This window comes from Magnolia sinica, chromosome 1, assembly GCF_029962835.1.
Source record: "Magnolia sinica isolate HGM2019 chromosome 1, MsV1, whole genome shotgun sequence".
Lineage (NCBI taxonomy): Eukaryota > Viridiplantae > Streptophyta > Magnoliopsida > Magnoliales > Magnoliaceae > Magnolia > Magnolia sinica.
Window position 1 is genome coordinate 76,445,694 of NC_080573.1, and position 10,510 is coordinate 76,456,203.

Here is a 10,510-nt window from a genome sequence, read left to right on the forward strand (position 1 = left end):
TCAAATGTTAAAAGCTTTTGAAACCTTTTGCTAGCTGGTCGAGGAAATTGAACTTGCGTCGATGTCATCGGATTTCGAACTCCAATTTCATCGATACGAGATTTGATTCCTCGACACTTGAAAATTGAAAGATTTTGCCTTTGAAAATTTTCAGGTTAAAAGAATGATCAAGGCACACTCGATATCATCCGAATTTGAATGTCGATGATATCGATGGTCATGTTGACGCATCGATAAATCTAAAGGATTTTTCAGTTAAGCTTGGTGGACAGTTTATGTCCATTCTCTATACCATCGATCCAACCTCGATATTATCGATAATTGAATATCGATTCTATCGAGTGACCCTTGATCTAAGATAAACAACCTAAAAATATTGCTGGAAAACAGAGTGTTTAATTCGATATCATCGAAGGGCTTCCGATATCATCGAAGTTTGAATTCCGAGGATATCGAGGAGTACTTCGATATATCGAAGATTTTGCGATTTGCCATAGTAGAACTTAGACACATTATATATGATGTCGATTTTATTAAGTCAGCTTCGATAGACTCGAGATTTAATTATCGATGATATCGATACGACTATCAATACATCGATAATTCTGTCCAAAGCTATATGTGGTTGCTGGACATCTTAAGTCCTCATTTCGATATTATCGAGTGAGTTTTGAGGACATCGACAGCTAGGTTCGATTTCATCAAACCACTTATCGATAAATTGACAAAGGAAGAAAACTAAGAGATTTTTCTGCAGTTTGAAAAAGTTTTTTAACCCAAAAACCCTATGATATTCTAATCAATTTTAAGGATTTTAATTACCTGGTGTTTTAGGACATGGGATGTGAGGCTAAAATTTACCTGTGGCGAGTTCAGGCCCACATCCAGTTGAGGCAGACAGTTGATTGATCTTCCTATGGAGCTTCTCGGTCTAACCAACTCAACACTCATGCTAATTAACAAACTGGGCACTTTCAATCTCTCCCTTTGTCAATTACGTGACAAAATACCAAAACACCCTAGAACAATTCTATACTGACATCCTAAATTGTGTGTACATGAACTTTACACAATTGTACAATGTTATCTAGTTCACATACACAAACATTCAGAAGCTGCTCCCCCTAACTGCAAACTCCTCCTATCTTATTGCAGCTGCTCCCCCCTAACACCTGCATCACCAAACTAGGGCACTTTCATTTGACGCCGTTCATCCAAAAGCATGGTTTGATAGTGACGTAGCCTAGGAGGCTCAACAGTTGTGTCTCTCTTCATCTCTTCCCGAGATTAGTGCTCTCCTGCAGTCGACTGCCTCACATGCTCAACTTTCATATCCTCCTACTCCTTGGGGATCCAATAGAATGCCACTGCTCAGTCTGGAGTCTATCACAAATCACCAAGCTCATTACCTAGAACGTCACCTACTGAATGGGATGGCTAGTATGGAGGAGCGTCTTTACAATTGTGAAAGCTACCTCACCGCGATTGAAGAGAAAGTTGACGTTCTCCAGCAAACCAACCAGCAAGTGGTAGACTTGCTCACACATGGTGATCCTCAGGGATGTTAGGAGTTGACTGGGAAAGTTCAATGTTGCTGCAGTTTTTCACATTGATTTTTTTTGGTGTGCTCATTTTTTGGAGCTAAGATTGGATGGTTTTTCTGTTTAAACTGACTGACTGTTATACTTCTGCCAATCTTGAGCAGTATAGTTTTGGATATTTTGGGATATGGCCGGTTATCATTTACACATATTTACTGCCATGTTTTAAATTTTGGGCTTCCTTGTTTTCTCTGGTTATAGCTCCAATAGTGTGTGATGCATGTAATATTTTGATCTATATATTGTCTGCTATGCATCCATGTTTTACATCTATCTATTTTGTGTGTATGCTCCCTAAATAATGGTTCTCTCATATTATCTACTTCAGTCAATATCACCTGTTATATTTACCTTTGCCAATGACTGACAAAAAGGGGGAGAACAAATCCCACACCCCGAAGGAAAATTGTGTGTATCTGCTTGTGTTGGTGATATAGGTGTTAGGGGGAGTAGCCACAACAAAATAGGGGGAGTTTGTAGTTTAGTTCAAATGTTTGTAGGGAACATATTAGTTCTTTTACTTTTATTTCATCTATGTTTCTACATTCTTCAATAGTTGTTACTTTAAGATTGAACCATTTCGGTAATGATCTTAGTATTTTCCTACAGATTTTTGGAACCAGAACTTTCTCACCTAATCCACCCATGGAGTTGCAAATGATATTCAGTTTTGTGAAAAACTCCATGAATGTCTCATGCTCTTCCATTCTGAGACTTTCGAACTGTGATGTCAAGAGTTGCAGTTTAGATCACTTCACAGTGCTTGTTCCTTCATGGGTTGTTTTCAACAAATCCCATGCTTATTTGGCTATTCCACACATACTGATTTGATTGAAAATATCTTGTGACAGCACAGTAGATAACATTCATAGCTTTAGCTTCAGCAGTTTGGTTTTCTTTATCGAATGTTGTCTATTTTTCTTTGGATTTTGGTTTGGTGATAGTTGTGTCATTTTCAAGTACTATTTGTTCAGATGGTGGCATATATCCTCGTTCAACTATATCCCAAACATCATGATCCAAAGATCTCAGAAAGTAGTGCATTCTAGCCTTCCAATATGCATAATTTGATCCATCAAATACTGGAACTCTAGTAATCGATGAGCCCTCTCCTTTGGCCATATTACCAACTTCAATCAAGATCACTCTCTAAGCGGTGAAGCCCTTTAAGAGAGACCCGCTCTGATACCAATTGAAATTGTGGTAATGACTGCTTTAGTTGAAGTAGAAATTCTGCACTGTACCTGTTTCCCGTTTTGATGCTTTATTATTATTGCTTTCCTTTTTATTCCTTACGGCGAACTTGTCATAATAGCCAGCATCGGCAAAGAAAGACTCTGCTTCTGTATACGGTTTTGCATTAGCCATCACCTTACATTGAATCTCATCTTTACAGTACTTGAAGCATTGATGAAGAGTTGACGGTACGATGCCATATTGGTGCATCCAAGGTCTTCCTAAAAGGAGATTATATGTCGTTACTGCATTGAAGACGTGATAAACGACATCTATCGTTAGTTCCCCTATCTCCAATGTTAATGTAATTTTGTTGAGCGCCCATTGTCCATCTTGATTGAACCCTTGTATCATCATCCCACTAGGACGCAAATGAGAACGACGATATCCCAGTTCATTTAACATCATTAACAACAATAGGTTCACTATAGACCCATTATCTAGCATTATTCATTTTATCTATTTACCGTTGACATAACTCACAACCATCAACGGTCTATTATGATCTTCACCACAAATTAGGTCGTCATCGGAGAAAGAAATGACTGGCATACAATTGTATTGTTTTTCGTGTTCCATCTCTATAAGTAATTCTGACATGATTATCGGATAGAGCTTGAATCGGACTGTTTCGAGAATCTTTTGACAGTCATAACACATCATACACATTTAGTCAAGCTGGTATGCCTTTCAGATGACTCACGACATCATATGTTACCTTCTCGACCTTATTCTTCCCCTTTTCTCTGATACTGTCATAGCATTCTTCAGATGGTTCTCTTCTTATTACCTCGACGTTCTGTTTATGTTCTGTTTATGAGGACTTCTTATCATTTTACCCGAGCGTAATGTGACCACTGCGGCTTTACCTGTCCGCCTCAACGAACGACTATCATCCATTTCCCTTACCGGTAATTTCTTGAATAATTGATGCACTCGTTGTCAGATTATTACTCTTATGTCTGTCGAAAATCAACGAAAGAACTTATTAGCATTTATTCACCAATATATTCTATCCCAGAGATAAAAGGAAGGATGTTTCCACTGAGAGTCGCCATTTTGGCACCTTATAGGACTCTAAACAATGATGAAATTCTCTAAGTCAGTCTTAAATCAATATTAAGTAAGATAAAGTTCCCTAGCAGAGTCGCCATTTTGTTTCAACAAGAAACGAAAAGCATTTTTTTTATTTAGGGAATTATCTCGCTCAATATTAACAAAAGATAGAGCAAAGAGAATAATAATCAATTTAATTCATTCTGAGTTCATTACATCCTTTTGACCCTTGATTCCGAGACAGAATTTCTTAGGTAATACAAAAATGCAAGTATTGCATTGGCTCAAATATAAATTTCGGCAGCATTCCGGCTTATATCAGTCATATCCCCAGAGGAGATGAGTTGTGCAGGCTTTCCATGCATTTCGTCCCTCATTGACATGATGGAGGAGTGTCAAAATTCCTTTGAAACACCTGAACCCACCCGAAAACCTAAAAAAATGCAGCACGGTATTGCCTCAAAGAATACCCGCGCAACTCCTATGAGTTGCCCAGGCCAAGGAGTTGTGTGGGCCCGCATAACTCGTTAGGAGTGGCCTACGCTCCGCACCCTCTCTCCTTCTCTTTGTCTTCAGTACCTATTAGAGGCACTGGTCTTCTAAACATCTGATGCTCTAAATGAGGGGGTAGGGAGTATTTATAGGATTTCGCACGTGTGAACCCTTGAATCCTGTGCCGTGGACCCTACTTCGCATTTTTTAATTCATCTCTTCCTAAAACGAGTTGCGCAGCCTAGCGCAACCATGACGAGTTGCACAGACCCGTGCAACTTAGGTCCCGCGTAACTCATGACCCACATAAATCACCTTATTTTCACCTTTATGCTTCATTTCATTCTTTAATTCTTCTTTTTGAAACCTCTTTCCTTGACCAAATTTCATGCTCCAACAATTGTAAATAAAGCACAAGATAACAAAGGGAAACTAGGGTGCCAAGGATACACTTGTAGTTATTAAGATGCTACCTTACTTTGATTCAAGAGACAATTGGAATTGGCCGGAATCCTATCCTATCCAATTGAAAGATGAAGCAATTAAACCAAATCTGAACTTTTCATTGACCTAGCCACACATGAAGAAGTTTTGTGAAGATTGGAAGGGATTCCATCACCCTACCATGCCCAAGAGACGATGGTGAACAATAGGATTTACTAATCTCACAATCTCAAAACAAGAAAAGAAGATATTCAAAGCTATCACAGTGTCTATTATAATTTGAGTCACAATAAACCATAAAAAACTGAAAATATTCCTTAAATTCAAACTATAAATCAATGAAGTTCAACATAAATAATAATCAAAGCATCCCAACATGCTACAAACTTCACCTCTTAGCCCTAGCTAAGAGATTAATTAGTCATAGCTAACTCAAAAACATAAGAAAAATAAGAAGATCTACTAGAATTCATGAAGAAATCAAAGTAGAAGAACGTCGTTGGCACTTAATCTAGGCCTCATCTCCCTTTCCAAACCCTAGAAGATGCTTTGGAGCATCCTAGAGACTCTTATTTATAGTCGTGAAACTCCAAAATTCATACCGAGTTGGAAAAATCCGTACACCGCGTCAAATTTAGTTGAGAGGAATTGTGAATAAAGTATCAATAATCAAGAGGAAACTAAAGCGTCAAGGATCCACTTATAGCTATCAGGATACTACCTTACTTAATTCAACAAACACAACTGGAATCAGAGTCATATCCTATCAATTTCGAAGATGAAGTAATTAAATCAAATATCTAAACTTTTCATTGATCTAGTCCTCAATGAAGGAGTATTGTGATGATTGGAAGGGAATTCATGCACGCATCCACCATGCCCAGGAGACGATGGTGAATCACGAGTTTTACCAAACTCAAAACAAGAAAAGAAGATATTCAAAGCTATCACAACATTTATTGTAATTTGAGTTACAATAAATCATAGAAAAGTAAAAAATATTCCTTAAATTTAAACTAGAAATCAATAACGTTCAACATAAACAAGAATCAAAGCAAAGGAAGTATCAAAATAAACTACAGCTTTACCTCTTAGCCCTAGCTAAGAGATTAGCTAGTCATAACTAACTCAAAAATAAAAGAAAAAGTAAAATATATACTAAACTCCATGAAGAAATCAAAGTGGAAGAACATTGTTACCGCTCCGCCCAGGCCTTCTCTCCCTTTCCAAACCTTAGAAGATGCTTTGGAGCATCCTAGGGAGTCCTATCTAGAAACCGCATCAAATTTATGCATTCTGTATAGTTTCCAAAATAGACTTTCAGAACTTTCATTTTTTAAACTCGAAGTTTCAGAATATATTTTTTCAAGACAATTTTCAGGAACATGTTTTTTTTAAGACAATTTTCGGGATTCCTTTTTTCTTTTCACTTCAAATCTTCGATTTTCTTCATTCCTCACTTGTTTTCCTTGGATCATTGGCATGTGAATTTTTTATTAATGACTTTCAAATCTCCAAATTTTCATTTAGTAATCTTTTGAGCATTAATCTTTCTTTTGACATCAATTTCACCTTAAGCTCTTGAAATCACCTCGTACATGAAAACATGCATAATTAGATCAATTAAGCACTATCATATTTATAAAACCAATATATAAATAGAAAAAAATATGCAATATTTCACACTCTGCTTGAAAATTAGAGAATTGAATATGCAGCATTAGGGTTTTTATTTATTACTTGGAAAATACATTGGATCCCTATATTCTTTTTGGGTTGAACATATATACGGCTTCATTAATCTCTCAATAAAGAAGATCGCTGCAATCAAGTTACAGTGATGTCTTCGACTTAGCATATGAATATAAGTACTGTAATTTCATTTTATCTTTTGAGTTTTTCTGAGATAATTCAAAAATCTCAGCGGGTTGTTTTGTGGTAAGCCTGTGAAAATCACAAAGTGGGTTTTGTTGTGATAGCCCGTGAAATTCACAAAAACTGTATAAGGTTGTTAATATGAACCACTGAAAATCTTGAAATAGTGAAAGCCAAAATTACGAAGGTAGTAATTTTGGGAGTGGAGTAAGTGTGGGGTTAAGCACCGAACCACTATAACTCCTTGTGTATTGGTGGTGATTGATTATTTCTTTATTGCTTTCCTTGTGATTGATTGTCTCTTGTTAAGTTTAATATTTTAATCTCAAAGATGTCGTGAAATAAAGTTGTCCTACCTAAATCTTTTAGGTGAAGGTTGTCCTATGAACTATTTGGAATCAAGATTTTAATACTCTAAGCAATTGAGAGTATTTGTTTTATTATTTCAAATTATTTCAAAATATTTTGTATTGTCCTATTCACCCCCACTCTAGGATATCTATAATCGTCCTTTCATTTATGAATGCTTCAAATATGGTTGAGCAAGAGCCACACTTTGATAAGAGTGTTGATGTTGAACCTGACACACCACCGGCTAGGACGGTGCGAGATGAGAATTAGGCACACTACATTCCTTTGGTTAAAACTTTGAGAGACTACCTACAACATGTAAGAACAACCACACTGTCTTAGATAACTTTTTTCATTAATGTGGGTAATCTCAATTTTCAAATTGTGATGATCCAACTCCATAAATTTTATGGACTTGATTCACAAAGTTCATATTTATATCTTAAGGAATTCGATGAGATTGTAACAATCTTGCATTACAATAATATCTTCCAAGATGTAATTCAACTCAAGTTATTTCCCTTCTCTCTAAAGGAGAGAGCCAAGTCATGGCTTCACCCATTGAGATCACGCTTAATAAGCACACGGGCTAAGATAACTCGTGAGTTCCTTAAAAAGTTCGTCCCAGTTTAATAAAAGCAACACTTTAAGGTGTTCCATTAGAAGTGTACACAAGTTTATCCGAGCTGAGCTTCGCCTAGCTCGGCTTGACTTGGCCAACTAGAGTCCTCAGCTCGAGCTCGGCTTGGCTCGGCCATCGAGCTTAGATTGGCAGCTCAGCTCGACTTGAGCAGCAACTTGGTCCAGTTCGAGCCGTCATGGTCTGAAGTGTTTGGGTCACGGGTGGTGTCCAACCGTCCGACTGTACCAGAGACAAAAGTGGTCGGGGACTGAGACATCTGACCGTCCGATTGGGCCATAGCCACCGTCTGACTGTACCAGAGTCACCTGGCCAATGGTCGAGTGGGGTCCGTTAATTGGACGGACACTACTCACCGAACAGACACTGGAAAAATAGAGAAAGATGAGAGGAGACTCACTTTTCAGTTGTCGGTCATCCGAACAGATGCTGGAAAATGGAGAGAGTGGAGAGGAAGGAGAGTAGACGATTTGGGCAAATGGATGAGACAATTTGGGCGTTGGGGTTAGGGTTAAGCGAACGGCCGAGACGATTTGGGCGTTAGGGGGTTAGGGTTTTTTTTTTTTTTTTTTAAATACCTATATTTGGGCGTTCGATTTTTTATATATACACTCGAAAATCGATCCAAGCCAAATTGAGTCAAGCTAGGTCCAGCTCGGACTCGACTCCAAAAGTTTCGAGCTCATTAAAACTGGCTTGACTAGGCTTGAACGAAGTTTCAATCCGAGTCAAGTCGAGCTTTTCCAAGTTGATCCGAGCAAGCTAATGAGTTAACTCAACTCGTGTACACCTCTACATGCCATCATGAATCTCCCAAAAGAATGATAAGACATTTTTTCAATGTTGTGACGGATTTAAGGAACTCTTACCCAAATGTCCACACCATGGATATGAAATTTGATGAGTAATTAGTTTCTTTTATGATGGATTGAACTTGAATATGACCCAATTTGTTGAGATGATGTGTAATGGCGAGTTCATGACCAAGGATCCTAAAGAGGCATGGGATTACTTTGATAGGTTGGCTGAAAATGCACAGTCATGGGATACCACCAATCAATCAAGTAATACCAAGCATACACATAAAGAGAAAGGGGCAATATACATCCTAAAGGAGGGGTGTGATGTAAATGCTAAAATTGCAAGTCTCACTCAAAAAGCTGAGGTCATGGAACTTCAGAAGGTAGAAGCGGTTGAGCCTACCAATGTAGTTGTTGAGAGTTCTTGTGGCATATGTTAGAGCAATGCATACCTTACTAAGAATTGTCTTATAATTCCAACACTTCCATGATGTGTTGCAAGTCCAAGTAAATGCCATGAATGCTTATCAACGCCAATTCAATGCGCCTGATTCTAATACCGACAATGAAAGTTGGCGGAATCATCCCAACTTCAACAGAGAAATGAGCCAACCGTCAATGCTAGCACCCCTCCCCGAGGGCTTCCTCTAAAGTGTAGCCATTGAAAATATGTAACTGATTCTTTATCTTTAAATATAAGCTCTCTTCTCACTCGGAATAGCGTCAGATTGAGAATAAATTCACACACAGTTGTGTTATACATTCAAACCTTCTTGGGACCACTGAACCGTTGGATCAGACTGCTACATATGCTGACTTCATCCTCAAGAAACTAACAATATCAACAGGTTGGAGGACATATAAACATCACGCTGGGCCTTGGAATGTTTTAATGGTGGCCATTTCCATTCCACCGTTTCCTATGATGTGGCCCAGTAGAGTTTAACTGATGGGCGGAGTGGATATTGCACAGGCATCACGTTGGCCGCACAGAGTTGTTGTTGCACGGCCTTCCTGTAGTGGCAGGTCCATCTCAACTGTTCCTCATGGTGTGAGCCACCTGTGTCTTGGATTTGGATTGATTTTGGGGATACGGTTTGAAATTCAAGGGGGTGAATCTTGTGGATGTAGTGGAAGTGTGACAAGCATCTGAACCACCACAGACGCAAAACGATCTATTGCCATCCTCGAAATTTTTTTGGCATTGATTTTCTCCCCGTGTTCTCTCTCTTTAAGTTTAAAACGTGGCTGCTTTGGACGGGACAGATTTCACCCACACAAGCAGCATATGTTTACACAACAAGCTTTCCTGTTTTCCCCTAAATGTTTTCTTAAAGGCTTGATGACATGGAAACAAGGGTCGTTAATTTTGCTGACGTGGACAGAATGATTTTATGTGGGTCATATCAAGTTCGTCCATTTAGTGTGCTATGTGTTTGGGATAGGGGTGGCAGTGGGCCGGGTTTGAGCTGGGTTTATAGACCAGAGCCTGGCCCAACACTTAAGAGCCAAGGCCCAATCCCTGCCCGAAAATTGATAAAATCCCTATTAACCATTTGAATTTTACAAATATCTATTGATCAAGTGGGCCACACATGCAAAAAAAAAAAAAAAAAAAAGAAGCAGAAGAAGAAGAAGAAAGAAAGCAATGAACGTCCAAAATAAATGGGTTGTCTACTGAGAATTAGATATAACAAATATACACATGAAGTCAGGTTAGGCTTGGTCGGCCTACAATGACATAAAACAAATAAAATTTCTTACAATATATTATTGCAACAATTTACAATTTGGATCTTTTGCTTTAAAAATGGATGGTCGACATAACCTTAAAGTGTAATTAAAGGATTAAATGTTTTTGAGATTCACATACCGCATAAAATGGCTTGGGCCATTATCACGTGGCAAAACTTTGGGAAGTATTCGAGCAAACCTCATGACAGAATTTTGTTGCCTCCATATCAATTATGCACCTGCGGCATAACTGGACTAGATCAAAACCTTTATTTAGGTAT